Source organism: Nothoprocta perdicaria, unplaced genomic scaffold (genome assembly GCF_003342845.1).
Source record: "Nothoprocta perdicaria isolate Ctin4 unplaced genomic scaffold, notPer1 scaffold_70, whole genome shotgun sequence".
Taxonomy (NCBI): domain Eukaryota; kingdom Metazoa; phylum Chordata; class Aves; order Tinamiformes; family Tinamidae; genus Nothoprocta; species Nothoprocta perdicaria.
This window is the reverse complement of record NW_020455977.1, coordinates 193,895-207,660: the sequence shown is the minus strand read 5'-3', so window position 1 is coordinate 207,660 and position 13,766 is coordinate 193,895. Positions and strand designations below refer to the sequence as shown.

Below are 13,766 nucleotides of genomic sequence, written 5' to 3'. Positions count from 1 at the left end.
TGGCCCGGGCGGCGGGAAATGGCGGCGGGAGCGCGGCCGCCGCCCCGGCCCGGCCCGGCCCCGGCCCGGTGTCGCCGCGCGCGGCCGCCAGGTGTCGCCCCGGCGCCGCCGCCGCCCTGCCAGTCATGGCGGCCGCCGCGGCCCGCCTCGAGGCCGGAGGTGGCGGGGCCGTTCCCGTCCTCCCCAGGAGAAATGGGGAGCCCCGGTGCTCCCGCTGCGGCTGTGCAGCTAGGGGAGAGCGGGACACGGGGCTGAGTGCTGCCCAAAGACTGCGCAGGGCAGTGGCCCGGAGGATAAGCTTCCTAGAGCAACCTAATGAGTCCCAACATAAGGATGCCCCAAAATCACATGTAATGCAACCCTAGCTTCAAAACCAAGCCAAACCAAACCAAAACCAACACACACAACCCCCCCAAACCAACCACTGAACACAAAAAAAGCCCTGTTTGCACAGGGGTGAGCACACAATAAGCAACTCGTGGTACAGCCCTTCCTTTTCATGGTGGTAACGATGAAGACGTTTAACTACTGAAATAATACCTGCCCTTCCTTTAGTGGTTTGTTTTAGTGATTCAAGCCAAAATTAGGAGTGGCCTGTTCTCAATGACACCCGAAAATTTAGTGCTATGTTGATGGTCTGAAATGAAGATCTTTTGACACTGCATATGAAATATGTGCCACCAACGTTCAGTTGTGGTTTAGCCGGCCGTGGAACTGGGGTCTAATTATATTATTTTAACTCCTGGAGATCATTACTACATTGGGAAATAAAACCCCAAGCATCAGAACTGTCAAGGTATATATTTTGAACTTTTATTTCAAAAGCAATACTAGGTTTTATTTATTTTGGAATGTTTGGCCAGGTTTTCATTATTAAAACTAGACTTGAACAAGGATTTGAGTATTTGAGCAATAATAATAAAGAGGAAAAACACAAACCTATAAATTTTCCAAGTTTTTTAATAGGAAAACTGTTTTGAAACAACTGCCTTATGCAACACAGTGTATCTAGCATATGGATTTAAATAAACATGGGTGCATCTTTCATGCTTGATTTGAAAAAGCGGTCGTCTTGTGGTTCTTTGTTGTTGTTGTTGTTTCTCTTTTCTTTGTAAAAATTCCACTTCCACCACTACTTACCTGATCTTGCTCAGAAAAGGCCTAACCTACCAATGGGTTTGCACAGGCCACCCCACTCAGCTGAACCCTAGATTAGTCTGTTGTCAACTCCAAAAATAGTTTCCTTGTAAATTTTGGTTGCCTGAGCACCTAGACTGTTCATCTCCAGGACCAGGGCTCCCTTGGAAAGCACCTCCACCTCAGACCCCATTTTCCTTTCTCTCCAGCCTGTCAGTGCACGGAATGAAAAATGCTTCCACCTGACAGACATCCGCATACCAGCTTGGCCCTGGATGGTCCTGGCTCTGCTGGTGCTGCTTTTATTGCCCTCGTGTGTCACTTGGGAGGTGACAACACAACTCTGTCAACAGAAGTCCTCCTGATGTGTGGTTGTTGTGTCCCCATTAGAGGGCTCTGTCAGTGGAGCTGTGTTAGAGCTAGTGCAGGGGGTATGTTCAGTAATGGGTACAAATTGAAAGACAGGAAATTTCATCTCCATGTGAGGAAGAAATTCTTGACTGTGAGGGTGACAGAACCCTGGAACAGGCTGCCCAGGGAGGCTGTGGAGTCTCCTTCTCTGGAGAGCTTCCAGACCCGCTTGCATGCCGCCCTGTGCCACGTGCTCTGGGTGTCCCTGCTGGAGCAGGGGCTTGGACTAGATGATCTCTAGAGGTCCCTTCCAACCTCAACCATTCTGTGATTCAGTGAAATTGGGGGGGCGCTTCAGATTTGGGCGAGGTGAAGGCGAGCACCTTTTTACACTATTCTGTGTTTTAAAACTCTTACACAAAAGAAGCTTGTCATAGCATAGTGAGGAATAAAAATGTTCATTTCATCATTGAAATGCGATTATTTTAGAGAGTGCTAATATTATGTGTTATGTTCTGTGTGCTTATTTGAATGTAAAGTGAGAATGGACCTCTCATTTTAACACTCTTCAGTGGCACCTCATGAGATTATTTGACTTGAATTAAATGCTGGAAATTTAGTGAAAATGGCCCTCTAATTTTTCTATATTTCAAGCTTCATTGAGCATATTTGCACTTAGAAGTTGCAAGCAAGATGTTAACATTTCAAATGCTTAAGAATGGAATACATTTCAGCATTAAAAAGTGAAGTAAAATGCCGGCAGACTCATTTTCTATTCCTTCCCTAAGGGACCTTTACAACGCTGTGCTGGTCTCTTGTTGATTTGATTAATGAATATTTTACACATCAGAAAGAAAAAACATTAATTACTGCATTGGGTTGCTGCAATAATTATATGTTTCAAATAAAAACTAATTAATACGTGGAAAAGCATCATAGCACATGAAGTGTGCTTGCAGTTCACTTCATCTAACAGATCATGAGTTGCCTTTCTGACATTTGTAGCTCTGCAGCTACTTACCAGCAATTACGTTCCGTTTGAAAAAAAATAAGTACCTGATTTACAGCATTAACTCTTATAATCTGAGACATGAGCTACTGAGAATATTATGAGGATGCTGTAATCACAGTGGGTAGTAATATTCTCTTAGAGAATTATGGTTGTACCCATACACAGCTCTTAGGTAGTTGCCACTGGAGTTTTGGATGGGTTTTTGGAGGAGGAGATGTAGGGGAAATGCATTAAAATTGGGGTGGTAAAGTGACTTCAACTGAGGGGAGGTGGGACCCACAGTTCAGCCTGTGCTGTGGGTCTGAGGAGGGTTTTAGCATGTTCCATACTATCTAACTGTGTTTAATGCAGATTATTTGGAGACGGAGGATGGAAAGGTTCTCTTAATTTCTGGCAGGGAAAACACTTCTTCAGATTGTTGGTAATAAGGACCACAAGAGTAACAACAGGAATATATTTTGAGGGGAAAAAAATGCAGACATGACTAAGTTGATGAAATGTTTGGGTTGAGAACTTCTGTCCTGGTTGTGTTTGTGCGTTGTGTTATTTATAAATAATAGATGGCCTGGAAAGTTAGGCATGCTCTCATTTTTCACTTTAATTGCCTATTTGAAGACAATATGACAGATGAAAAGGTTGCTTTTAGCTGTATAGTTACAACTAAGGAGCACTGTAGTAACTTGCTAGTGTACAATAATTAACTTAATTGCAGAATTTTGAACATTTTTAAACGATCAGAATCCATGATTGGACTCCATGCATTCTTTCTCTTTTATGTTGTCTAAATCTCAAATTTCTTAGTTATTTTGCAGTGTATTTTTTAACAAAAAGATACTTTTAAGATTTGCAACTCTTCGTGTATTTATTTACATGGCAATTGATTTTTATATTAAAACCTGAAAATGTCAGTTAACCTGCTCAGTTGTGTTGCTCAGCTACTATTTTAATCACGAAATCCTTGGGTTAATGTTGTTGGTTGGTCTGATTCCTGCAGATCTTGTTGCTTTAATTACCGTAGGCTGTTCCTGAGCTCACGTATCCTCATCTTCACGCAGTCCTTCTTGCAGGGATACCCAGGTCTGTGACTGCGCATTGCGGGTTCTGCGGCGATAACACTAAGGGAATAAAAATGCTGAAGTGGTGTCCTGGGCATGGGGACTCTTTTATGTAAAAGCACTTCAGAGTTGTTAAGATGTTAAGATGTTTTGATGTTAAGTTGTTAAGATGTTTTCACTAGCTTTGGTGTGTCAGCAAGCCCTAGGAAAGAGCCACAGTAGATGTTCCCGTTCCTTGTGCCCCTTGCGTGTGTTGAGGGCTGCGTGCTTGCGTCGAGCCACATTTGAGTTCTCAGAGGTTTTTACTAGTCCTGAAGCCACCACTGGGCCGTACGTGGTTGTCTTTGGGCCTGGATTCTGCGCACATGGATTCGTTGGTACAGTTTACAGTTTGGCTGTGATCTGTGGTGCCTTGCCTGGACTTGGGACTTTGCTGTCCTCCCGCTATGATGTGGCAATAGCCATCAGTGAGTGGTCCCGTGGGAAGTATGTGCTCCAGGCCTGCATACAAGACTGACCCAACTGTAATGCAAAGCTGTCTCCCAGTAGTGGAAGGGACTGAAATTTCTTGCCCATCCTGTCAGGCTTTTGTGGCCTGTGCCATTCAGGATCTTTCTTTGTGGCTTTGTGCAGTTACAGGCGATCTGACAGGGAAAATAAACTGCTAGCAGCTGAGAAATTTTTGTGAGTCTTGGATGAATCAAGTGAGGAGAGGATTTAATGCTAAAAAAATAGTTTGGACCTAGAGTATTTGATGAGAATGTAAGAGTTGAAATGGATGCAGGGCTTTCCTGTTTGAACTTGCTCTGCATGTAGCTTCCCTAGGCATCTCTGCGACAATAGATTAATCTGTAAGTGTGAAAGAGCCTGGTATCTAACCTGACTTCCATGCTCGGCTAGGTCCGTCTCTGTGGCATTCAGCACCCTGATCTTGGAAAGAACTTAAACTATGCACAAGAATGAAATGTGTACTTGAAGACAAGTAGATTGTACAAGACTTTTGTAGAATCATGGTAGGCATTTTACCTGTGGTGTTTTGTCCTTGGAGTGCACTGTGTTCTGAGACATGTCGCATCCTTTTTGAAGATGAAGGAAAAGGGAGCAGCTCCTAGTGAATGGAGCCAGGGATGTGCAGCAGCCCCTGCTAGGTTCGGAGTGTACTTTTAAATACAGAAATGTGGAATGCATATGCCATAGGCTGAAAAGCTAAATACTGTTTTCCTGTTTCTATTGAAGGTTTTAGTGGAGGACCATGTTAATGATCTGTAAAATTGTAGTTGTCAGCTATCTTGAAATTCATAAGAAGACCGGAATAACACTGCATCTGGATTTAAAACCATGACATTCATAGTGGCTGCCTTGTAATGGAAATTTTAGGTTGGGCACTGTTTCCAGGAATGCTGAATTTATCTGTTTCTGGCTTTTTAAGCTCCATCCATGTAAGAACAATTGTGGACTTTTGAGGAAGCCAACAGAAATATTTGCCTTGGCGCCCCTAGTGAAGCAAGTCAGCTTCTAGGGAAATGTAGGTTTTAATTAATTAGCTGAGCTGACTTGCATCTGCCAGTTTCTAAGGCCAAGGGAAATAGAGCACAGACACTTGGAGAACTTGCTGGTGGGTAAGAGGAATGTGTGTGCAGATGCAGTAATGAAGCACGGGGTGAGTTTGAAGAACCTTTGTGTGTTGGTAGTTGAGCACTCCGTAATGTTGTTTACACGCACTGATTTTGTACTGAATGGTGAGATGATCAGGGACATCCCCAGGTGACCAGGGAAAAGATAGTGCTGGAAGGCCTTGATCCTTGTGAATATGAGTTACACTGGGGGCGTTTTGTTGCTCTTTTGAAGATTAAAGAGGAAAAGGCAGGTAATACCATTGGGATGACAAGGGGAGTTTTATATTTTTCGCTGTTGTTGCAACTCTTCTGCTTAATTAATGGTGTGGCTGGTAGTAGATACATTTTTCAAGCCCCAGATTTTAGATAACGTATTGATCGTTTCTTTTTTTCTTTCCAGAAATATAGTATCTACAACTTCAGTGAAATCTCTTGGAGTGTAACAGGTATTGAACAACCTTGAAAATCCAGTCACGTCATTTCTATGTGAACAGGGATTCAGATGTCCTTTTGGGGTACCTGGACTCTTGTCAGTCTTGACATCAGCATTTGTCTATTCACTGGTAGTGCAGTGGGGTACAGACACTACTGGGTGCATCAGTCCTAATGGGCTGTTGAAGAGATTGCAGAGTAGTTTAAATTTTGCCTCTTTTACATTAAAATATTTTCTTGTTAGATTCTCTTTATGAATTAGCATGTTTTCTTGTGACTGTAAGAAAGCTTTGCAGTTGTAAAAGTTTGGTGGCACTTTGCTGTCTGCTCTTTATAGGTGAAAAATGGCTTTTCTCTGTGATTTAAATGCAGGACCTTTTATAAAAAATATCTATGATAATTTTCCTGTATGATGGTATGGCAAAACTAATATTTCCATATATAATAAGAAAGATATGGTATGTATTCTGTGCAGAAATCTTCATGCAAAAGAAAATAAGTGCATTATGAAGATAGTACTTAAACAGGATGAGTATTCTTTTTGGTTGTCATTTCTTCCTTTAAAATAATTTGCCAGTTTAGAATTTTGCAGTATTTCCAAGTTGTAAGCTTTTTCTGCATAGTATGGTGCAATTTAGTAGTATTTGCTTAGTTCCATAGCGATTCATTTTGTTAGAACAGCACAGAAAAATAGCTGGCTTCATCTGAACACTTTAAAAATGGCATAGTGCAGTTTATAGTCTTAGTCTTAATTGTTCGTATTTCTTGTCAGGTTGTCAGTATGAAACATGGTGTGGATGTGAAAAATTGAAGTGTGCCTAATCCCAGAGATGATTAGTTGGGTAGTGTGAATGTTTACACATACATTTTAGCATTTTAGTAGTATAGTTTTCAATATTTAACATCATAGTAAAATAAGAGAATAACTCAAAAAAAATCCCAGTGTTACAGAACATACATAATGGTATATAATGTTTACTCTCTTTTCTTTATAAAATAAACACATTGGAATGTAATGCTTACGAAAAGAAAGCTGTAGTGAGGGCAGCTAGTGTGCAGTGGGTGATGATATGTAGTATTAGATTTAAGGTGATTCGGTATATGGAAAAAATAATGAAGTAGTGAGTCTTAAATATCCCATACATTTGCAGAACCAACTTTTGATCAAAACAAAATCTGTAGTTGTTTTTGTGTGCACGGACTGTGGATATTTTTCTTTCCTTGTAAGACCAAGAGAGCCCAGCTGAGCTGTAGTTGTACTGCTTAAACACTTTTCAAAAGGACATTTGTCATCTGTGGATATGTTTAATCCATTATAGGTGTCTATTTGGAAAGTATTTAGGCTACTTAGGCTGACGACCATGTTTGAAGAAACAGTGACCAGATCGTTCACAGAGCCATTCTGGGAGACTGAGAAAAGATCAAAAGGAAGACTTGTCTGATACCCTGCAGAGCAGGAGGTTATGCAGTATTTCTTGGGAAAAAAAAGTGCTTTTGGGTGTCATCATCTACTTCAGAAACTGTGGCTTCGTGTGTCATTAAAACACTGTGGTGTCTGTGGATGTCCTTAGGTTTGAAAGAGAAGAACCTTGTCAGTTTAAGTTCAAAGGTTGTTCCCAGCATCAGGGAATAGGACTACTTCATCTCGCCATCAACTGTCCTAAAAAACACAATATGCTGACTTTTTTTCTGTCTTCTTTTTTTTCCCCCCAGGAATAGCAGTCATTTCTTGTAGTTATCAGGAGTGCACGTTTGCTCTGAGCTTGGCAGTACGCTAACATCCAGAAAATTAAGTAGAGACTGTCTGCAATGAAGGCAAGATACAATGAGAAGAAAAATAAACGTCGAGAGTAGCAGGGAAACTGGTGCAAAGGGCAGTGTTAGGGAAAAAACACGTGTGTGTTCTTTGCAATGCAGGAGGACCAAGTGGTTACGCACATCTCTGGTGTTTGACTTGTTTATATGTCAGGACATTTTGAGGCCAGGGAAGTGGGCTGGCTGACAGGGCAGGAGCGAAAGGCAAGGAAGGAAGGACAAGTAGAGCAAAAAGGTGTTTTGTGAAGGGCAGATGGGAAGGAGAGGACAGGAAAGGGAAGGGTCCTGGCTGAGGACCGGAGCATGAAGGCAGGATGAGCGCCGTGAGGCACGGAGGAACAAACTGTTGATGTTGTAGGAGGGTGACAGAGAAGTGAGTCGCAGTGAGCACCACTGCAGGGTGCAGAGCAGGAACAAGTCTCTCGTCAGAGCAGGGAGGCATCGAGAAAAATAACTGCAGTTTTCCAGTTTTCCATAGATGGGAGTCCCTCGCCCGTGTTTGATGGGTGCTGCCTGCATGGCCTCCGGGCCCGCGCGGGCTGGTGCCCCTGCTGCCCTCTCCCAGCGCCCTCATGTGCCAGCCCCACAGCACCAGCCCCACAGTGTAGTTGCTGCTTTGTCCTTCCCGGGCTTCCCTTTTCCTCCCATGGTGAGGATGGCGATGGGGAGGAGGCCGTGTCACAGGCCACCGTGGCTCCTCAGACAGCACCATGCTGGGTGCAGGCAGCCACGGTGGTGCCCATGGGTTGTGGTTCCTCCCAGCAAGGACAGAGTCATCTTGACCCAGCCGAGAAAGGATCCCGCGGCCGAACTGGCCTGCTGTGCTCCATGGAGCTGCGGAGCAGGAGCAGAGGGCCAGCAGTGCCGGCGAGGGAGCCTGGCAGTTACAGCTGGGGAAGAGCAGTAACATCCGCGGGATCGGGTAGCTCCCGATTGCGGCGCGGAAGCAAAGGCGACGTTCTCGCGACTGCAGCCCATGAAGTGGCCGTGTCAGGAAGAGAAACGTGAAGCGTTTTGAGTGCTGAGTTCACGCAGGATTTTCTTGGCCATCGTCCTGGCTCGTTTTTCAGTGGGTTGGGGGATGTGCCACGACCGGCCCGCACTTCGAGTGCCATCAGATGCATGGAGTGGGGCAATGGAGAGCAGGCGTCAGGCAGCCCCGGCTGCGGAGACCGAGGCGCCGGTGCCAGCTCACAGGGTCTGGGCTGTGACAACCTCCTCCTACAAGGACTATGGGCTTCCCTGTGCTCGCCTGGCGCTGGGATGGCAGCTGGCAGGCATGCGGCTGCCGCGCTCTTCACGTGAGCTTCCCCTCGTGCTCTGATGTAAACCAGGCCCGGCTCGGCCTCGCTCAGGCGCAGAAACTATTCTTTATAGGCGGAGGTTAATCCCATTTAAGAACTGGATTAGCAGAGACGTAGGCACTTAACCACAGATGCCTTCCCTTGGGCTGAAGCAGATAGTCCTGTCTGGGATTAATGCTCTGCAGACCCTCTGTATGAAGGCAGTTTCGTGCCAGGCCTTGCGCTGCGGCAGCATAAATCTGTAACAGAGCTCTCCACGACGGCCTGCTAAACGGCTCCAGGCCTGGGGGAGACAGAGACAAGTCAGAGATCTTCCTGTGGTGCGAGCTGAGCTTCCTCCCAGAAGCGAATTATAAAGATAACGATTATAAAAGACACCTGATGCTTCGCCAGCACTTAGTGCAGATGCTCCTCGGGGACGGGAAGGGCCCATGTCTCTGCGGGGTAATAGGCTTGGGTTTATCGCTCGTCTGGGCGCTTTGGGTTATCGCTTGTCTTGGCACTTGGACTTTTATCGCCGTTCTCTGCACTTCCTTAGAGGTATTTATCTCTGTGTGGGCATATTGATAAGGCTTGGGAACAGATCTGGGAGCCTGAGCTTCGCAGGAACAAATGCAGGAAGGAAGATGAGCATCAGTGTGAGCTCTGTGTGGAGCCGGGGGATGCTCCCTGCGACTGCGGCGCCTGCCGCAAGCCCAGGCCCTGTTCGCTCCAGCTTAAAGTCTCCCTTAAGGCAGGGCAGCAGGGGCGAATTCCACAACAATTGTTGGGGATTTCTGTTTTCTTTCATATTTTAAAACAACTATCTAACAACTTCAACAAAAAAACTAAATTTAATAAGTCAAACAAATGTGGTTGTCGGGTTCACGAGCTTTTCACCATTAATATTGGTTAAAGTTGTAGGGTGAGATCAGATTGAGTCAGAGCAGTCTAAAATACAGGTCTGACTAGGGGGTTTTTGCTTGTTGGGTTGTTCTTGTCTTCCCCCCTACTCCAAGTAGATGCAATATTCTCAGGAATATAAGATGGATAGCAGGAGTGCTATAGGGAAACATTTACTAAAAAAATCTTTTTTTGTTCTTTATAGTTAAAAAGTAAAAAAGTATAGTTAAAAAGTAAAAGTTGCTCCCGGAATTCTTTTGAAGTCACGCATAAAATATTTAGTTAATGACTGCATAGTATTATGCACCTGCATGATACACATTTCGCATTGGGAGCTTTGGAAAACTGTTTATAGCGAATGCTTAAAGATGCATTTCTGTGATGCAGAGCTACATTGTATTTGAAACTCCAAGAAAATCCTATTTTTTAATATATTTTTTAAATACTGCTTAAATATGGTTATACTGCCCTGTTTTTGGCTTCAGAAACTTGAACTAATTCTGCTTCTTTGCTGGATAAAACCAAACTTAACTGAGAAGGCCTGATGGAAATAGGGATTTAAAGCATATTCTTTCACTTGAATGAGGAAGTTGGCACTAGAGGGAGTTGGGTGATGTTTGCTTCAGGGCTTCCAATCAGCAGTGCTCTGCTGGCATTTGGCATTTTGCTTCAGGTGTGTTTTTGTATGACTCTTATGATCAAGAACTTAAAAAAAAAAAAAAGCTCTAGAGAAGGGAGAAAAAGAAAAACTGAGATGTAGAAGAAAAATATCAAATCCCAGGCAAAGAGGTTTAGTCGGTCTTCAAATGCCTCAGAACATGTCAACCAAGTTTAGAAATTGCTACATTAAAAGAAGAAAGATTGATTATTTTAAGACTGTAAATCTTGGGAACCGGTTAAAACCAATATTTATGACAGAGATTATCAAAGTTTGTGAGATCACTGGAAATCATATCACTGTTGATGTTGGAAATTCCTGTGTAACGTAATGCAATGCTGGGTTTATGAATGAATAAATAAATGACTGTGCAGTGTTAAGCAGATTCTGTAAGAGTAAACTGGGCGGAGCTGTTTTATAGCTCTTGTCTCCACTTAAGTTACTTTGCAGTATACAGTCCCATATGTTTCAGAATAAATGCCAAAACCTCAAATATACTCATTTATTTATTTTTATTTTTTGCAGATACAGACCCACGTGTATTAGAGAAACAAGAACTTCAACAGCCAACATATGTTGCTCTAAGTTACATTAACAGGTAAGCATGCCTTTTTTTCAGGTGTAGCTGATCGTGGTTTGCCCAACCTGTATATAAATGCATATATCAGAATGGTATGTTCATGTGTGTTTTAGGCGTCTCATACTGTATGACACAGTGATGATACATGCTTTGCAAAGAGAGATGAAATAAAACCTGAATAAATTCTTTGTCACTATTCTAAAGGGCACAAGCAGCTGCTGAGTTATAGAACAATTCTTCTTCTGACTTCTCTTTTTTTGGTCAAACAGTGTTTTAATCCTCAATAAACATTATACTCATAGTATAACTGATTTAAAATCTTTTTTTTTTTCTTATCTAGGTAAATCAGCATGTTGCCCTTCTAGGGTTAATGTGCCTTCCTTTACATACTGTTTTTGGTTATCTGTACTATGTTTGAATGTTAGTCAGTTGCTTTTTGCAAATGGATTTATATGAAAACTATTCTCTGTGAGGTTGTTGGCTTTTATTCATGGAATGCCAGTATCCTTTGTATCTTTGTTCTAAAGGAGACTGAATTACAAACTTGGAGATTAACACAAATAAAACTCAGAATACACTGAATTAATTTGAACTTTCATGAGTTTTACCTAAAATTTTGCATTTTAATTCTACTTCATGTTAAAAATGAAAAACTTTTAAAAACAGAGAATCCTCTGTAATCCTCTCTGTAGCATCTGCTGTAGACAAAGGGTTTCAGTGAAGAAGAAAATGAACCGATGTTCACTTGGTGACGTAAATTTGCTCTGCTCTGTGAGACCAAGTGTGGTTGAGAGTAGCTGGTATTGACACCATCTCCTCTTTGGCTGGTGCCTGTTGTTTTTCCTGGAGACAGCCTCACCCTTGAAAGCATATTTGGAAATTAACACAACCCTTTAACACTTCTCTCTGTTGATCTCATCTAATGTGTTTAAAAAAAAAATAGACAATATGCAGGCTTGCTATGTTATCATATATATTGGTATGTTTCCCTCCTATATACTGGGCGTTTTCTGTTGCTGCTTCTGTGATTATTTTGCATGGTGTGAAGGCGAGGAGAGCTTCTTAAAAACTGGGGAGAAGCTGGTGTGGGACAACAGAAAGACCCTCAGGATTTGTTTGGCTCAGAATTCAAAAAACTCTTTTAAAGCAGTTTGGAAGTGACGCCTTGTCTGGGTTTCAGGATTTTGGTGTCCTTTATAATTGAATTCCAAGTGACTGAAGCAGTTCTAGTTAGTCACTATGAATTTTACCCAAACTTTCTTCCATTTTTAATTTTGAGAAATAAAATTCCACAAATCTGTGGAATTGACTTGTGTAGTTCCTTTTTTTTTTTTTGAAAAAGGCTTGAAACCAGAGTAAACAAAATCTTCAGCGACTCTTGTTTTATTTAAACCACTCTGCTGCTATTTAATTGCTCTTTTAATAGTATTTTAATTTTTTTCTGGAGTGCTGATGCCTTTCCCTGAACCACCTGCTCTGCACAGCTCACGCTCTTGAGGGAGCAGCAATATCCATTACACTCTGTGCATGCCTTTCTATTTCCCACTACATATGCCAGAACTCGAGTTCTGCTTTGTTGTCCCGGGCTATGAACTCAGATTTTGTAGCCTAATACATGCCATAAACATGTTGCATACTGTTAAGCATCAAACACCAGATACGGCTGCTCTTTTTTTAAACCCCTGCTTTTATGGTTTCCAAGTAGAACAGAACTGTAGCTCGGTTCCTGCTGTGAGTTCCAGACCTTAAAGCAATCTTCCTCCACAGGTTTGTGTATTCAATATGTTCTGTGCGGGCCACACGTTCTCATGGAGCTGGGGGAAAGAGGGACTTCTGATTCTCAGCAATTGTCAAATTGCGTGATAAGATACTTGATAATACAGATGTTGTGGTAGAGACAAAAATACAGAATGGGTAGAAATGCCTCGTGCTGCACCCATTGCCCTGCTGTTACGCACTGAAACATCCACATAAATCTGGGTCATCTGGTTTGCTAACTGGGAAGATAAAGTGTCAGTAAGGCAGATAGTGGGGAAAGAAAGGTGCAGGGATTTTTGACTGCAGTCTGGAAACATGTTCTTGTTCCCATTTCCGTCTACTCATGGATTTTCTCAGCCTTATTCATATGGCAATGTTGTGTGTGCGCTGCAGTCGGAAACAGCCCTCAAGTTGTGGACATCTGAATCTTTAAGACCAAGGCTCTGTCTCTGCCCATGATTTACTGCAATTACAGCCTTCAGTAACTGCACCCAGATGGAGTTTCCAGAGTGTGTGATGCTCATGCAGACAGATAACATTCCTTTTCAAACCAATGGATGAAATATAAATTATAGCCCATCATGGTTTATGATCTCCACATCAAACACTTGTACCAGTGACTGGCAGAAGGCAACAAACCCTCCCTCAGCCCAGCGCAGCCGTGGCGCGCCTGCCAGGGCTGCTGCTGCTTGCTTCCTATTTACTTAGCTCCTTACTTATTTAGAAGTCAGAATTGGCCTCAGGAGGGAAGAGCCCTGCCAAGGCAGATGCCGCTCATGTGCTTCCCCCCTATAAACACGGGAGCAGTTTGTCTGCACAGTGCTCGGCAGCGCCGGGATGCTGGCGGCAGCGCCGGCCCCAGGGCTCCTTTGCAGCAGCCTCCAGCACTTGTGTGAGTCGTTTCCTTTGCCTAGGGACTGAGACACCTGTTTCCCATTGCTTGGAAACACTGCAGTTTCTGGCAGTAGTTTATGTTGGGTATGTCTTGTATTTATAGCTTTGAGTTAATTATCATCGTTACAAATAAAGAGCATTTTGCTCGGGCTTTGTGGGAACATCTTCACTTATATTGAGGCTCTGAGTGTGGGACTTTGGTGGAGATGGCTCTTAGGTTTGCCATAGATTGCCATGTTTCTTTAAAAACAAAGGGAAACTCCCAGCTTTAT

At 43.1% G+C, this 13,766-nt stretch overlaps 1 protein-coding gene across 1 annotated transcript in view; it reads left to right on the top strand.

Moving 5' to 3' along the window:
• The first annotated feature begins 664 nt into the window (after positions 1 to 664).
• JAZF1 (JAZF zinc finger 1) overlaps positions 665 to 13,766 on the top strand; it is an 80,466-nt gene continuing 67,364 nt past the window's right edge. The window contains exons 1-2 of the mRNA XM_026050815.1: positions 665 to 796; positions 10,788 to 10,860. The gene's annotated coding sequence lies outside the window, so the exon portion shown is untranslated. The remainder of the gene's footprint in view (positions 797 to 10,787; positions 10,861 to 13,766) is intronic.